The sequence below is a fragment of the Taudactylus pleione genome, unplaced genomic scaffold (genome assembly GCF_031769625.1).
Source record: "Taudactylus pleione unplaced genomic scaffold, aTauple2 ptg000016l, whole genome shotgun sequence".
Lineage (NCBI taxonomy): Eukaryota > Metazoa > Chordata > Amphibia > Anura > Myobatrachidae > Taudactylus > Taudactylus pleione.
The window spans coordinates 16,372,589-16,390,816 of NW_028284418.1; the positions used below are offsets into that span (position 1 = coordinate 16,372,589).

General features: G+C 32.9%; 5 non-coding genes across 5 annotated transcripts; all 5 read right to left on the reverse strand.

Annotated features, from left to right (window-relative positions):
• Positions 1-1,943: 1,943 nt before the first annotated feature.
• TRNAL-AAG (transfer RNA leucine (anticodon AAG)) lies at positions 1,944-2,025 on the reverse strand. Its single transcript has one exon. It is a non-coding gene; the product is annotated as a tRNA-Leu (tRNA).
• Positions 2,026-6,211: 4,186 nt separating this feature from the next.
• Positions 6,212-6,293, reverse strand: TRNAL-AAG (transfer RNA leucine (anticodon AAG)). The gene has a single exon. It is a non-coding gene; the product is annotated as a tRNA-Leu (tRNA).
• A 1,341-nt stretch (positions 6,294-7,634) lies between these two features.
• TRNAL-AAG (transfer RNA leucine (anticodon AAG)) lies at positions 7,635-7,716 on the reverse strand. Its single transcript has one exon. It is a non-coding gene; the product is annotated as a tRNA-Leu (tRNA).
• A 1,340-nt stretch (positions 7,717-9,056) lies between these two features.
• On the reverse strand, positions 9,057-9,138 carry TRNAL-AAG (transfer RNA leucine (anticodon AAG)). Its single transcript has one exon. It is a non-coding gene; the product is annotated as a tRNA-Leu (tRNA).
• A 1,342-nt stretch (positions 9,139-10,480) lies between these two features.
• Positions 10,481-10,562, reverse strand: TRNAL-AAG (transfer RNA leucine (anticodon AAG)). Its single transcript has one exon. It is a non-coding gene; the product is annotated as a tRNA-Leu (tRNA).
• Positions 10,563-18,228: the final 7,666 nt, after the last annotated feature.

The following is an 18,228-nucleotide window of genomic DNA, read 5'->3' on the forward strand; positions in this document are numbered from 1 at the left end:
TTTACCCAAAGTCAGGAAAAGCTGAGATAAAATGCAAAAGAAGCCAGGTACATTTAACAAGTAATGATTATATTTGACTATAAAATTTCCTTCAATTAGCGCAACTGATGTATCCAAACAACTTTGAAGTATTATTCAAATGCCTAAAATAGACAGCTGTGAGATTAAAATCCAGAGTGATAGAAAAGTTAGAGAAATCGGAATATAAATCCATCAATTTATACCAATGAGTCACGTTGCCAACATTTCCATCTCTAATTGTATGATAAGACAACTCGGTAATTAAATATTAGTTATGATATTACTTCTAATTACTTCATGCCAACTTAATTTTGGCTCATCTTGACTGTTAGCAGATAACATTTTTAAAACATTTGGGAAGTCTCTTGTAACAATGATGAACTGTTGAGTAGCTAGAGGAATCTTTCACCAACAAATTTCAGCTGGGTAATATCCTATCTAATGGAAAAAAAGAATCACTTTGACATCAATAACTGGCCTACTCTTTGTATAATAAATATGACAGCAGAGGGATTTGAACCCACGCCTCCGAAGAGACTGGAGCCTTAATCCAGCGCCTTAGACTGCTCGGCCATGCTACCACATGTGCCTATCATTAGGATAGCTCACAGATCTAGAACATCAAAATTAAAGGGTTTTTTGTTTTAAAGTATTAATTGAAAAGATGTCAGCAAAGGTTAAAAGGAAGTTCATTATTAAACATAAAATCGATGAGAAATTCATATTTTTTATTGAATTGCATTTTGTTTATTTTCATTGAAATAACAAAAGAAATTGAGATGCATGAAGTAGTAAAATATTAGTTCTGATAGGGCACATAATTAATTCATGCAAAATTAAAATTTGAATATCTTTACTGTTAGCAGATATCATTATTTTAAAGGTTTGAGAAGACTGTTGCAACTATGATGAACGGTTTAGAACTCGTTGACTAATGCAGGATACTATCACCATCCTTTTTCAGTTGGTTAATATCTGATCAATCATGAATTGATGATAAATTGTTTTGAACTACTGTATGTGACAGCTTAAGGTGTGCTTCCACCAACCAAATGTAGCTTCTTTTATACCTTATATACTTTAGGAAACCACTTTGATATAAGTCACTTAATCTTCTCCTTTTCAGTTGGTTAATATCTGATCAATCATCAGTTGATGATAAATTGTTTTAAACTACTGCATGTGACAGCTTAAGGTGTGCTTCCACCAACCAAATTTAGCTTCTTTTATACCTTATCTACTTTAGGAAACCACTTTGATATATATCACTGGATCTTCTCCTTGGAGAATAAATATGGCAGCAGTGGGATTTGATTCCAACGGCTTGAATAGCTCTGTCATCCTACAACCTGCTGTACACTTTAAAATATTTTAGCTCTCATATCTGGAATGTCATTCAAAACTTTACCCAAAGTCAGGAAAAGCTGAGATAAAATGCAAAAGAAGCCAGGTACATTTAACAAGTAATGATTATATTTGACTTCAAATTTAATTCAATTAGCGCAACTGATGTATCCAAACAACTTTGAAGTATTATTCAAATGCCTAAAATAGACAGCTGTGAGATTAAAATCCAGAGTGATAGAAAAGTTAGAGAAATCGGAATATAAATCCATCAATTTATACCAATGAGTCACGTTGCCAACATTTCCATCTCTAATTGTATGATAAGACAACTCAGTAATTAAATATTAGTTATGATATTACTTCTAATTACTTCATGCCAACTTAATTTTGGCTCATCTTGACTGTTAGCAGATAACATTTTTAAAACATTTGGGAAGTCTCTTGTAACAATGATGAACTGTTGAGTAGCTAGAGGAATCTTCCACCAACAAATTTCAGCTGGGTAATATCCTATCTAATGGAAAAAAAGAATCACTTTGACATCAATAACTGGCCTCCTCTTTGTATAATAAATATGGCAGCAGAGGGATTTGAACCCACGCCTCCGTAGAGACTGGAGCCTTAATCCAGCGCCTTAGACCACTCAGCCATGCTACCACATGTGCATATCATTAGGATAGCTCACAGATCTAGAACATCAAAATTAAAGGGTTTTTTTTTTAAAGTATTAATTGAAAAGATGTCAGCAAAGGTGAAAAGAAAGTTCATTATTAAACATAAAATCGATGAGAAATTCATATTTTTTATTGAATTGCATTTTGTTTATTTTCATTGAAATAACAAAAGAAATTGAGATGCATGAAGTAGTAAAATATTAGTTCTGATAGGGCACATAATTAATTCATGCAAAATTAAAATTTGAATATCTTTACTGTTAGCAGATATCATTATTTTAAAGGTTTGAGAAGACTGTTGCAACTATGATGAACGGTTTAGAACTCGGTGACTAATGCAGGATACTATCACCATCCTTTTTCAGTTGGTTAATATCTGATCAATCATGAATTGATGATAAATTGTTTTGAACTACTGCATGTGACAGCTTAAGGTGTGCTTCCACCAACCAAATGTAGCTTCTTTTATACCTTATCTACTTTAGGAAACCACTTTGATATAAGTCACTGGATCTTCTATTTTTCAGTTGGTTAATATCTGATCAATCATCAGTTGATGATAAATTGTTTTAAACTACTGCATGTGACAGCTTAAGGTGTGCTTCCACCAACCAAATTTAGCTTCTTTGATACCTTATCTACTTTAGGAAACCACTTTGATATACAACACTGGATCTTCTCCTTGGAGAATAAATATGGCAGCAGTGGGATTTTATTCCAACAGCTTGAATAGCTCTGTCATCCTACAACCTGCTGTACACTTTAAAATATTTTAGCTCTCATATCTGGAATGTCATTCAAAACTTTACCCAAAGTCAGGAAAAGCTGAGATAAAATGCAAAAGAAGCCAGGTACATTTAACAAGTAATGATTATATTTGACTTCAAATTTCCTTCATTTAGCGCAACTGATGTATCCAAACAACTTTGAAGTATTATTCAAATGCCTAAAATAGACAGCTGTGAGATTAAAATCCAGAGTGATAGAAAAGTTAGAGAAATCGGAATATAAATCCATCAATTTATACCAATGAGTCACGTTGCCAACATTTCCATCTCTAATTGTATGATAAGACAACTCGGTAATTAAATATTAGTTATGATATTACTTCTAATTACTTCATGCCAACTTAATTTTGGCTCATCTTGACTGTTAGCAGATAACATTTTTAAAACATTTGGGAAGTCTCTTGTAACAATGATGAACTGTTGAGTTGCTAGAGGAATCTTTCACCAACAAATTTCAGCTGGGTAATATCCTTTCTAATGGAAAAAAAGAATCACTTTGACATCAATAACTGGCCTACTCTTTGTATAATAAATATGGCAGCAGAAGGATTTGAACCCACGCCTCCGAAGAGACTGGAGCCTTAATCCAGCGCCTTAAACTGCTCGGCCATGCTACCACATGTGCATATCATTAGGATAGCTCACAGATCTAGAACATCAAAATTAACGGGTTTTTTGTTTTAAAGTATTAATTGAAAAGATGTCAGCAAAGGTTAAAAGAAAGTTCATTATTAAACATAAAATCGATGAGAAATTCATATTTTTTATTGAATTGCATTTTGTTTATTTTCATTGAAATAACAAAAGAAATTGAGATGCATGAAGTAGTAAAATATTAGTTCTGATAGGGCACATAATTAATTCATGCAAAATTAAAATTTGAATATCTTTACTGTTAGCAGATATCATTATTTTAAAGGTTTGAGAAGACTGTTGCAACTATGATGAACGGTTTAGAACTCGGTGACTAATGCAGGATACTATCACCATCCTTTTTCAGTTGGTTAATATCTGATCAATCATGAATTGATGATAAATTGTTTTGAACTACTGCATGTGACAGCTTAAGGTGTGCTTCCACCAACCAAATGTAGCTTCTTTTATACCTTATCTACTTTAGGAAACCACTTTGATATAAGTCACTGGATCTTCTATTTTTCAGTTGGTTAATATCTGATCAATCATCAGTTGATGATAAATTGTTTTAAACTACTGCATGTGACAGCTTAAGGTGTGCTTCCACCAACCAAATTTAGCTTCTTTGATACCTTATCTACTTTAGGAAACCACTTTGATATACAACACTGGATCTTCTCCTTGGAGAATAAATATGGCAGCAGTGGGATTTTATTCCAACAGCTTGAATAGCTCTGTCATCCTACAACCTGCTGTACACTTTAAAATATTTTAGCTCTCATATCTGGAATGTCATTCAAAACTTTACCCAAAGTCAGGAAAAGCTGAGATAAAATGCAAAAGAAGCCAGGTACATTTAACAAGTAATGATTATATTTGACTTCAAATTTCCTTCATTTAGCGCAACTGATGTATCCAAACAACTTTGAAGTATTATTCAAATGCCTAAAATAGACAGCTGTGAGATTAAAATCCAGAGTGATAGAAAAGTTAGAGAAATCGGAATATAAATCCATCAATTTATACCAATGAGTCACGTTGCCAACATTTCCATCTCTAATTGTATGATAAGACAACTCGGTAATTAAATATTAGTTATGATATTACTTCTAATTACTTCATGCCAACTTAATTTTGGCTCATCTTGACTGTTAGCAGATAACATTTTTAAAACATTTGGGAAGTCTCTTGTAACAATGATGAACTGTTGAGTTGCTAGAGGAATCTTTCACCAACAAATTTCAGCTGGGTAATATCCTTTCTAATGGAAAAAAAGAATCACTTTGACATCAATAACTGGCCTACTCTTTGTATAATAAATATGGCAGCAGAGGGATTTGAACCCACGCCTCCGAAGAGACTGGAGCCTTAATCCAGCGCCTTAAACTGCTCGGCCATGCTACCACATGTGCATATCATTAGGATAGCTCACAGATCTAGAACATCAAAATTAATGGGTTTTTTGTTTTAAAGTATTAATTGAAAAGATGTCAGCAAAGGTTAAAAGGAAGTTCATTATTAAACATAAAATCGATGAGAAATTCATATTTTTTATTGAATTGCATTTTGTTTATTTTCATTGAAATAACAAAAGAAATTGAGATGCATGAAGTAGTAAAATATTAGTTCTGATAGGGCACATAATTAATTCATGCAAAATTAAAATTTGAATATCTTTACTGTTAGCAGATATCATTATTTTAAAGGTTTGAGAAGACTGTTGCAACTATGATGAACGGTTTAGAACTCGGTGACTAATGCAGGATACTATCACCATCCTTTTTCAGTTGGTTAATATCTGATCAATCATGAATTGATGATAAATTGTTTTGAACTACTGTATGTGACAGCTTAAGGTGTGCTTCCACCAACCAAATGTAGCTTCTTTTATACATTATCTACTTTAGGAAGCCACTTTGATATAAGTCACTTAATCTTCTCCTTTTCAGTTGGTTAATATCTGATCAATCATCAGTTGATGATAAATTGTTTTAAACTACTGCATGTGACAGCTTAAGGTGTGCTTCCACCAACCAAATTTAGCTTCTTTTATACCTTATCTACTTTAGGAAACCACTTTGATATATATCACTGGATCTTCTCCTTGGAGAATAAATATGGCAGCAGTGGGATTTGATTCCAACGGCTTGAATAGCTCTGTCATCCTACAACCTGCTGTACACTTTAAAATATTTTAGCTCTCATATCTGGAATGTCATTCAAAACTTTACCCAAAGTCAGGAAAAGCTGAGATAAAATGCAAAAGAAGCCAGGTACATTTAACAAGTAATGATTATATTTGACTTCAAATTTAATTCAATTAGCGCAACTGATGTATCCAAACAACTTTGAAGTATTATTCAAATGCCTAAAATAGACAGCTGTGAGATTAAAATCCAGAGTGATAGAAAAGTTAGAGAAATCGGAATATAAATCCATCAATTTATACCAATGAGTCACGTTGCCAACATTTCCATCTCTAATTGTATGATAAGACAACTCAGTAATTAAATATTAGTTATGATATTACTTCTAATTACTTCATGCCAACTTAATTTTGGCTCATCTTGACTGTTAGCAGATAACATTTTTAAAACATTTGGGAAGTCTCTTGTAACAATGATGAACTGTTGAGTAGCTAGAGGAATCTTCCACCAACAAATTTCAGCTGGGTAATATCCTATCTAATGGAAAAAAAGAATCACTTTGACATCAATAACTGGCCTACTCTTTGTATAATAAATATGGCAGCAGAGGGATTTGAACCCACGCCTCCGAAGAGACTGGAGCCTTAATCCAGCGCCTTAGACCACTCGGCCATGCTACCACATGTGCATATCATTAGGATAGCTCACAGATCTAGAACATCAAAATTAAAGGGTTTTTTGTATTAAAGTATTAATTGAAAAGATGTCAGCAAAGGTTAAAAGAAAGTTCATTATTAAACATAAAATCGATGAGAAATTCATATTTTTTATTGAATTGCATTTTGTTTATTTTCATTAAAATAACAAAAGAAATTGAGATGCATGAAGTAGTAAAATATTCGTTCTGATAGGGCACATAATTAATTCACGCAAAATTAAAATTTGAATATCTTTACTGTTAGCAGATATCATTATTTTAAAGGTTTGAGAAGACTGTTGCAACTATGATGAACGGTTTAGAACTCGGTGACTAATGCAGGATACTATCACCATCCTTTTTCAGTTGGTTAATATCTGATCAATCATGAATTGATGATAAATTGTTTTGAACTACTGCATGTGACAGCTTAAGGTGTGCTTCCACCAACCAAATGTAGCTTCTTTCATACCTTATGTACTTTAGGAAACCACTTTGATATAAGTCACTGGATCTTCTCCTTTTCAGTTGGTTAATATCTGATCAATCATCAGTTGATGATAAATTGTTTTAAACTACTGCATGTGACAGCTTAAGGTGTGCTTCCACCAACCAAGTTTAGCTTCTTTTATACCTTATCTACTTTAGGAAACCACTTTAATATATATCACTGGATCTTCTCCTTGGAGAGTAAATATGGCAGCAGTGGGATTTGATTCCAACGGCTTGAATAGCTCTGTCATCCTACAACCTGCTGTACACTTTAAAATATTTTAGCTCTCATATCTGGAATGTCATTCAAAACTTTACCCAAAGTCAGGAAAAGCTGAGATAAAATGCAAAAGAAGCCAGGTACATTTAACAAGTAATGATTATTTTTTACTTCAAATTTCCTTCATTTAGCGCAACTGATGTATCCAAACAACTTTGAAGTATTATTCAAATGCCTAAAATAGACAGCTGTGAGATTAAAATCCAGAGTGATAGAAAAGTTAGAGAAATCAGAATATAAATCCATCAATTTATACCAATGAGTCACGTTGCCAACATTTCCATCTCTAATTGTATGATAAGACAACTCAGTAATTAAATATTAGTTATGATATTACTTCTAATTACTTCATGCCAACTTAATTTTGGCTCATCTTGACTGTTAGCAGATAACATTTTTAAAACATTTGGGAAGTCTCTTGTAACAATAATTAACTGTTGAGTAGCTAGAGGAATCTTTCACCAACAAATTTCAGCTGGGTAATATCCTTTCTAATGGAAAAAAAGAATCACTTTGACATCAATAACTGGCCTACTCTTTGTATAATAAATATGGCAACAGTGGGATTTGAACCCACACCTCCAAAGAGACTGGAGCCTTAATCCAGCACCTTAGACCGCTCGGCCATGCTACCACATGTGCATATCATTAGGATAGCTCACAGATCTAGAACATCAAAATTAAGGGGTTTTTTGTTTTAAAGTATTAATTGAAAAGATGTCAGCAAAGGTTAAAAGAAAGTTCATTATTAAACATAAAATCGATGAGAAATTCATATTTTTTATTGAATTGCATTTTGTTTATTTTCATTGAAATAACAAAAGAAATTGAGATGCATGAAGTAGTAAAATGTTAGTTCTGATAGGGCACATAATTAGTTCATGCAAAATTAAAATTTGAAAATCTTTACTGTTAGCAGATATCATTATTTTAAAGGTTTGAGAAGACTGTTGCAACTATGATGAACTGTTTAGAACTCGGTGACTAATGCAGGATACTATCACCATCCTTTTTCAGTTGGTTAATATCTGATCAATCATGAATTGATGATAAATTGTTTTGAACTACTGCATGTGACAGCTTAAGGTGTGCTTCCACCAACCAAAAGTAGTTTCTTTCATACCTTATATACTTTAGGAAACCACTTTGATATAAGTCACTGGATCTTCTCCTTTTCAGTTGGTTAATATCTGATCAATCATCAGTTGATGATAAATTGTTTTAAACTACTGCATGTGACAGCTTAAGGTGTGCTTCCACCAACCAAATTTAGCTTCTTTTATACCTTATCTACTTTAGGAAACCACTTTGGTATATATCACTGGATCTTCTCCTTGGAGAATAAATATGGCAGCAGTGGGATTTGATTCCAGTGGCTTGAATAGCTCTGTCATCCTACAACCTGCTGTACACTTTAAAATATTTTAGCTCTCATATCTGGAATGTCATTCAAAACTTTACCCAAAGTCAGGAAAAGCTGAGATATAATGCAAAAGAAGCCAGATACATTTAACAAGTAATGATTATATTTGACTTCAAATTTCCTTCATTTAGCGCAACTGATGTATCCAAACAACTTTGAAGTATTATTCAAATGCCTAAAATAGACAGCTGTGAGATTAAAATACAGAGTGATAGAAAAGTTAGAGAAATCAGAATATAAATCCATCAATTTATACCAATGAGTCACGTTGCCAACATTTCCATCTCTAATTGTATGATAAGACAACTCAGTAATTAAATATTAGTTATGATATTACTTCTAATTACTTCATGCCAACTTAATTTTGGCTCATCTTGACTGTAGCAGATAACATTTTTAAAACATTTGGGAAGTCTCTTGTAACAATAATGAACTGTTGAGTAGCTAGAGGAATCTTTCACCAACAAATTTCAGCTGGGTAATATCCTTTCTAATGGAAAAAAAGAATCAGTTTGACATCAATAACTGGCCTACTCTTTGTATAATAAATATGGCAGCAGTGGGATTTGAACCCACGACTCCGAAGAGACTGGAGCCTTAATCCAGCACCTTAGACCGCTCGGCCATGCTACCACATGTGCTTATCATTAGGATAGCTCACAGATCTAGAACATCAAAATTAAAGGGTTTTTTGTTTTTAAGTATTAATTGAAAAGATGTCAGCAAAGGTTAAAAGAAAGTTCATTATTAAACATAAAATCGATGAGAATTTCATATTTTTTATTGAATTGCATTTTGTTTTTTTTTCATTGAAATAACAAAAGAAATTGAGATGCATGAAGTAGTAAAATATTAGTTCTGATAGGGCACATAATTAATTCATGCAAAATTAAAATTTGAATATCTTTACTGTTAGCAGATATCATTATTTTAAAGGTTTGAGAAGACTGTTGCAACTATGATGAACGGTTTAGAACTCGGTGACTAATGCAGGATACTATCACCATCCTTTTTCAGTTGGTTAATATCTGATCAATCATGAATTGATGATAAATTGTTTTGAACTACTGCATGTGACAGCTTAAGGTGTGCTTCCACCAACCAAATGTAGCTTCTTTTATACCTTATCTACTTTAGGAAACCACTTTGATATAAGTCACTGGATCTTCTCCTTTTCAGTTGGTTAATATCTGATCAATCATCAGTTGATGATAAATTGTTTTAAACTACTGCATGTGACAGCTTAAGGTGTGCTTCCACCAACCAAATTTAGCTTCTTTTATACCTTATCTACTTTAGGAAACCACTTTGATATATATCACTGGATCTTCTCCTTGGAGAATAAATATGGCAGCAGTGGGATTTGATTCCAACGGCTTGAATAGCTCTGTCATCCTACAACCTGCTGTACACTTTAAAATATTTTAGCTCTCATATCTGGAATGTCATTCAAAACTTTACCCAAAGTCAGGAAAAGCTGAGATAAAATGCAAAAGAAGCCAGGTCCATTTAACAAGTAATGATTATATTTGACTTCAAATTTCCTTCATTTAGCGCAACTGATGAATCCAAACAACTTTGAAGTATTATTCAAATGCCTAAAATAGACAGCTGTGAGATTAAAATCCAGAGTGATAGGAAAGTTAGAGAAATCGGAATATAAATCCATCAATTTATACCAATGAGTCACGTTGCCAACATTTCCATCTCTAATTGTATGATAAGACAACTCAGTAATTAAATATTAGTTATGATATTACTTCTAATTACTTCATGCCAACTTAATTTTGGCTCATCTTGACTGTTAGCAGATAACATTTTTAAAACATTTGGGAAGTCTCTTGTAACAATAATGAATTGTTGAGTAGCTAGAGGAATCTTTCACCAACAAATTTCAGCTGGGTAATATCCTTTCTAATGGAAAAAAAGAATCAGTTTGACATCAATAACTGGCCTACTCTTTGTATAATAAATATGGCAGCAGTGGGATTTGAACCCACGCCTCCGAAGAGACTGGAGACTTAATCCAGCGCCTTAGACCGCTCGGCCATGCTACCACATGTGCTTATCTTAAGGATAGCTCACAGATCTAGAACATCAAAATTAAAGGGTTTTTTGTTTTTAAGTATTAATTGAAAAGATGTCAGCAAAGGTTAAAAGAAAGTTCATTATTAAACATAAAATCGATGAGAATTTCATATTTTTTATTGAATTGCATTTTGTTTATTTTCATTAAAATAACAAAAGAAATTGAGATGCATGAAGTAGTAAAATATTAGTTCTGATAGGGCACATAATTAATTCATGCAAAATTAAAATTTGAATATCTTTACTGTTAGCAGATATCATTATTTTAAAGGTTTGAGAAGACTGTTGCAACTATGATGAACGGTTTAGAACTCGGTGACTAATGCAGGATACTATCACCATCCTTTTTCAGTTGGTTAATATCTGATCAATCATGAATTGATGATAAATTGTTTTGAACTACTGCATGTGACAGCTTAAGGTGTGCTTCAACCAAACAAATGTAGCTTCTTTTATACCTTATCTACTTTAGGAATCCACTTTGATATAAGTCACTGGATCTTCTCCTTTTCAGTTGGTTAATATCTGATCAATCATCAGTTGATGATAAATTGTTTTAAACTACTGCATGTGACAGCTTAAGGTGTGCTTCCACCAACCAAATTTTGCTTCTTTTATACCTTATCTACTTTAGGAAACCACTTTGATATATATCACTGGATCTTCTCCTTGGAGAATAAATATGGCAGCAGTGGGATTTGATTCCAACGGCTTGAATAGCTCTGTCATCCTACAACCTGCTGTACACTTTAAAATATTTTAGCTCTCATATCTGGAATGTCATTCAAAACTTTACCCAAAGTCAGGAAAAGCTGAGATAAAATGCAAAAGAAGCCAGGTACATTTAACAAGTAATGATTATATTTGACTATAAAATTTCCTTCAATTAGCGCAACTGATGTATCCAAACAACTTTGAAGTATTATTCAAATGCCTAAAATAGACAGCTGTGAGATTAAAATCCAGAGTGATAGAAAAGTTAGAGAAATCGGAATATAAATCCATCAATTTATACCAATGAGTCACGTTGCCAACATTTCCATCTCTAATTGTATGATAAGACAACTCGGTAATTAAATATTAGTTATGATATTACTTCTAATTACTTCATGCCAACTTAATTTTGGCTCATCTTGACTGTTAGCAGATAACATTTTTAAAACATTTGGGAAGTCTCTTGTAACAATGATGAACTGTTGAGTAGCTAGAGGAATCTTTCACCAACAAATTTCAGCTGGGTAATATCCTATCTAATGGAAAAAAAGAATCACTTTGACATCAATAATTGGCCTACTCTTTGTATAATAAATATGACAGCAGAGGGATTTGAACCCACGCCTCCGAAGAGACTGGAGCCTTAATCCAGCGCCTTAGACTGCTCGGCCATGCTACCACATGTGCCTATCATTAGGATAGCTCACAGATCTAGAACATCAAAATTAAAGGGTTTTTTGTTTTAAAGTATTAATTGAAAAGATGTCAGCAAAGGTTAAAAGGAAGTTCATTATTAAACATAAAATCGATGAGAAATTCATATTTTTTATTGAATTGCATTTTGTTTATTTTCATTGAAATAACAAAAGAAATTGAGATGCATGAAGTAGTAAAATATTCGTTCTGATAGGGCACATAATTAATTCACGCAAAATTAAAATTTGAATATCTTTACTGTTAGCAGATATCATTATTTTAAAGGTTTGAGAATACTGTTGCAACTATGATGAACGGTTTAGAACTCGGTGACTAATGCAGGATACTATCACCATCCTTTTTCAGTTGGTTAATATCTGATCAATCATGAATTGATGATAAATTGTTTTGAACTACTGCATGTGACAGCTTAAGGTGTGCTTCCACCAACCAAATGTAGCTTCTTTCATACCTTATGTACTTTAGGAAACCACTTTGATATAAGTCACTGGATCTTCTCCTTTTCAGTTGGTTAATATCTGATCAATCATCAGTTGATGATAAATTGTTTTAAACTACTGCATGTGACAGCTTAAGGTGTGCTTCCACCAACCAAATTTAGCTTCTTTTATACCTTATCTACTTTAGGAAACCACTTTGGTATATATCACTGGATCTACTCCTTGGAGAATAAATATGGCAGCAGTGGGATTTGATTCCAGTGGCTTGAATAGCTCTGTCATCCTACAACCTGCTGTACACTTTAAAATATTTTAGCTCTCATATCTGGAATGTCATTCAAAACTTTACCCAAAGTCAGGAAAAGCTGAGATAAAATGCAAAAGAAGCGAGGAACATTTAACAAGTAATGATTATATTTGACTTCAAATTTCCTTCATTTAGCGCAACTGATGAATCCAAACAACTTTGAAGTATTATTCAAATGCCTAAAATAGACAGCTGTGAGATTAAAATCCAGAGTGATAGGAAAGTTAGAGAAATCGGAATATAAATCCATCAATTTATACCAATGAGTCACGTTGCCAACATTTCCATCTCTAATTGTATGATAAGACAACTCAGTAATTAAATATTAGTTATGATATTACTTCTAATTACTTCATGCCAACTTAATTTTGGCTCATCTTGACTGTTAGCAGATAACATTTTTAAAACATTTGGGAAGTCTCTTGTAACAATGATGAACAGTTGAGTAGCTAGAGGAATCTTCCACCAACAAATTTCAGCTGGGTAATATCCTTTCTATTGGAAAAAAAGAATCAGTTTGACATCAATAACTGATTCTTGTATAATAAATATGGCAGCAGAGGGATTTGAACCCACGCCTCCGAAGAGACTGGAGCCTTAATCCAGCGCCTTAGACTGCTCGGCCATGCTACCACATGTGCATCTCATTAGGATAGAACACAGATCTAGAACATCAAAATTAAAGGGTTTTTTGTTTTAAAGTATTAATTGAAAAGATGTCAGCAAAGGTTAAAAGAAAGTTCATTATTAAACATAAAATCGATGAGAAATTCATATTTTTTATTGAATTGCATTTTGTTTATTTTCATTGAAATAACAAAAGAAATTGAGATGCATGAAGTAGTAAAATATTAGTTCTGATAGGGCACATAATTAATTCATGCAAAATTAAAATTTGAATATCTTTACTGTTAGCAGATATCATTATTTTAAAGGTTTGAGAAGACTGTTGCAACTATGATGAACGATTTAGAACTCGGTGACTAATGCAGGATACTATCACCATCCTTTTTCAGTTGGTTAATATCTGATCAATCATGAATTGATGATAAATTGTTTTGAACTACTGCATGTGACAGCTTAAGGTGTGCTTCCACCAACCAAATGTAGCTTCTTTTATACCTTATCTACTTTAGGAAACCACTTTGATATAAGTCACTGGATCTTCTATTTTTCAGTTGGTTAATATCTGATCAATCATCAGTTGATGATAAATTGTTTTAAACTACTGCATGTGACAGCTTAAGTTGTGCTTCCACCAACCAAATTTAGCTTCTTTTATACCTTATCTACTTTAGGAAACCACTTTGATATACATCACTGGATCTTCTCCTTGGAGAATAAATATGGCAGCAGTGGGATTTGATTCCAACAGCTTGAATAGCTCTGTCATCCTACAACCTGCTGTACACTTTAAAATATTTTAGCTCTCATATCTGGAATGTCATTCAAAACTTTACCCAAAGTCAGGAAAAGCTGAGATAAAATGCAAAAGAAGCCAGGTACATTTAACAAGTAATGATTATATTTGACTTCAAATTTCCTTCATTTAGCGCAACTGATGTATCCAAATGACTTTGAAGTATTATTCAAATGCCTAAAATAGACAGCTGTGAGATTAAAATCCAGAGTGATAGAAAAGTTAGAGAAATCGGAATATAAATCCATCAATTTATACCAATGAGTCACGTTGCCAACATTTCCATCTCTAATTGTATGATAAGACAACTCAGTAATTAAATATTAGTTATGATATTACTTCTAATTACTTCATGCCAACTTAATTTTGGCTCATCTTGACTGTTAGCAGATAACATTTTTAAAACATTTGGGAAGTCTCTTGTAACAATGATGAACTGTTGAGTAGCTAGAGGAATCTTCCACCAACAAATTTCAGCTGGGTAATATCCTTTCTAATGGTGCATACACACGATCAGATTTTTTCTTCAGATATGGACGATAACGATTTAAAAATCGTTCAGTCGTTCATATCTGATGAAAAATCGTTCATATCTGACATGCCTGAACGATGGACGATATTACGATGCGCGTTCCCGTTTGTCAGATAACGATATCTGACATCTGATGGGTTTGCAGTCAGACTTGGACGATTTCATTCATTTTAATGCAGTTAAAAATCGTTCAATCGCTCAAATCGTTCAAAACTTTGGTCAAATCGTCCAAATCGTTTAATCGTTCAGTCGTTCATCTGACAAATCTGACAAGTCTGACAAATCTGACCGTGTGTACGCTCCATAATAGATAAAAGAATCAGTTTGACATCAATAACTGCCCTACTCTTTGTATAATAAATATGGCAGCAGAGGGATTTGAACCCACGCCTCCGAAGAGACTGGAGCCTTAATCCAGCGCATTAGACCGTTCGGCCATGCTACCACATGTGCTTATCATTAGGAAAGCTCACAGATCTAGAACATCAAAATTAAAGGTTTTTGTGTTTTAAAGTATTAATTGAAAAGATGTCAGCAAAGGTTAAAAGAAAGTTCATTATTAAACATAAAATCGATGAGAAATTCATATTTTTTATTGAATTGCATTTTGTTTATTTTCATTGAAATAACAAAAGAAATTGAGATGCATGAAGTAGTAAAATATTAGTTCTGATAGGGCACATAATTAGTTCATGCAAAATTAAAATTTGAATATCTTTACTGTTAGCAGATATCATTATTTTAAAGGTTTGAGAAGACTGTTGCAACTATGATGAACTGTTTAGAACTCGGTGACTAATGCAGGATACTATCACCATCCTTTTTCAGTTGGTTAATATCTGATCAATCATGAATTGATGATAAATTGTTTTGAACTACTGCATGTGACAGCTTAAGGTGTGCTTCCACCAACCAAATGTAGCTTCTTTCATACCTTATATACTTTAGGAAACCACTTTGATATAAGTCACTGGATCTTCTCCTTTTCAGTTGGTTAATATCTGATCAATCATCAGTTGATGATAAATTGTTTTAAACTACTGCATGTGACAGCTTAAGGTGTGCTTCCACCAACCAAATTTAGCTTCTTTTATACCTTATCTACTTTAGGAAACCACTTTGGTATATATCACTGGATCTTCTCCTTGGATAATAAATATGGCAGCAGTGGGATTTGATTCCAGTGGCTTGAATAGCTCTGTCATCCTACAACCTGCAGTACACTTTAAAATATTTTAGCTCTCATATCTGGAATGTCATTCAAAACTTTACCCAAAGTCAGGAAAAGCTGAGATAAAATGCAAAAGAAGCCAGGTACATTTAACAAGTAATGATTATATTTGACTTCAAATTTCCTTCATTTAGCGCAACTGATGTATCCAAACAACTTTGAAGTATTATTCAAATGCCTAAAATAGACAGCTATGAGATTAAAATCCAGAGTGATAGAAAAGTTAGAGAAATCAGAATATAAATCCATCAATTTATACCAATGAGTCACGTTGCCAACATTTCCATCTCTAATTGTATGATAAGACAACTCAGTAATTAAATATTAGTTATGATATTACTTCTAATTACTTCATGCCAACTTAATTTTGGCTCATCTTGACTGTTAGCAGATAACATTTTTAAAACATTTGGGAAGTCTCTTGTAACAATGATGAACTGTTGAGTAGCTAGAGAAATCTTCCACCAACAAATTTCAGCTGGGTAATATCCTTTCTAATGGAAAAAAATAATCAGTTTGACATCAATAACTGGCCTACTCTTCGTATAATAAATATGGCAGCAGAGGGATTTGAACCCACGCCTCCGAAGAGACTGGAGCCTTAATCCAGCGCCTTAGACCGCTCGGCGATGCTACCACATGTGCTTATCATTAGGATAGCTCACAGATCTAGAACATCAAAATTAAAGGGTTTTTTGTTTTAAAGTATTAATTGAAAAGATGTCAGCAAAGGTTAAAAGAAAGTTCATTATTAAACATAAAATCGATGAGAAATTCATATTTTTTATTGAATTGCATTTTGTTTATTTTCATTGAAATAACAAAAGAAATTGAGATGCATGAAGTAGTAAAATATTAGTTCTGATTGGGCACATAATTAATTCATGCAAAATTAAAATTTGAATTTCTTTACTGTTAGCAGATATCATTATTTTAAAGGTTTGAGAAGACTGTTGCAACTATGATGAACGGTTTAGAACTCGGTGACTAATGCAGGATACTATCACCATCCTTTTTCAGTTGGTTAATATCTGATCAATCATGAATTGATGATAAATTGTTTTGAACTACTGCATGTGACAGCTTAAGGTGTGCTTCCACCAACCAAATGTAGCTTCTTTTATACCTTATCTACTTTAGGAAACCACTTTGATATATATCACTGGATCTTCTCCTTGGAGAATAAATATGGCAGCAGTGGGATTTGATTCCAACAGCTTGAATAGCTCTGTCATCCTACAACCTGCTGTACACTTTAAAATATTTTAGCTCTCATATCTGGAATGTCATTCAAAACTTTACCCAAAGTCAGGAAAAGCTGAGATAAAATGCAAAAGAAGCCAGGTACATTTAACAAGTAATGATTATATTTGACTTCAAATTTCCTTCATTTAGCGCAACTGATGTATCCAAACAACTTTGAAGTATTATTCAAATGCCTAAAATAGACAGCTGTGAGATTAAAATCCAGAGTGATAGAAAAGTTAGAGAAATCGGAATATAAATCCATCAATTTATACCAATGAGTCACGTTGCCAACATTTCCATCTCTAATTGTATGATAAGACAACTCAGTAATTAAATATTAGTTATGATATTACTTCTAATTACTTCATGCCAACTTAATTTTGGCTCATTTTGACTGTTAGCAGATAACATTTTTAAAACATTTGGGAAGTCTCTTGTAACAATGATGAACTGTTGAGTAGCTTGAGGAATCTTCCACCAACAAATTTCAGCTGGGTAATATCCTTTCTAATGGAAAAAAAGAATCAGTTTGACATCAATAACTGGCCTACTCTTTGTATAATAAATATGGCAGCAGAGGGATTTGAACCCACGCCTCCGAAGAGACTGGAGCCTTAATCCAGCACCTTAGACCGTTCGGCCATGCTACCACATGTGCTTATCATTAGGATAGCTCACAGATCTAGAACATCAAAATTAAAGGGTTTTTTGTTTTAAAGTATTAATTGAAAAGATGTCAGCAAAGGTTAAAAGAAAGTTCATTATTAAACATAAAATCGATGAGAAATTCATATTTTTTATTGAATTGCATTTTGTTTATTTTCATTGAAATAACAAAAGAAATTGAGATGCATGAAGTAGTAAAATATTAGTTCTGATAGGGCACATAATTAATTCATGCAAAATTAAACTTTGAATATCTTTACTGTTAGCAGATATCATTATTTTAAAGGTTTGAGAAGACTGTTGCAACTATGATGAATGGATTTGAACTCGGTGACTAATGCAGGATACTATCACCATCCT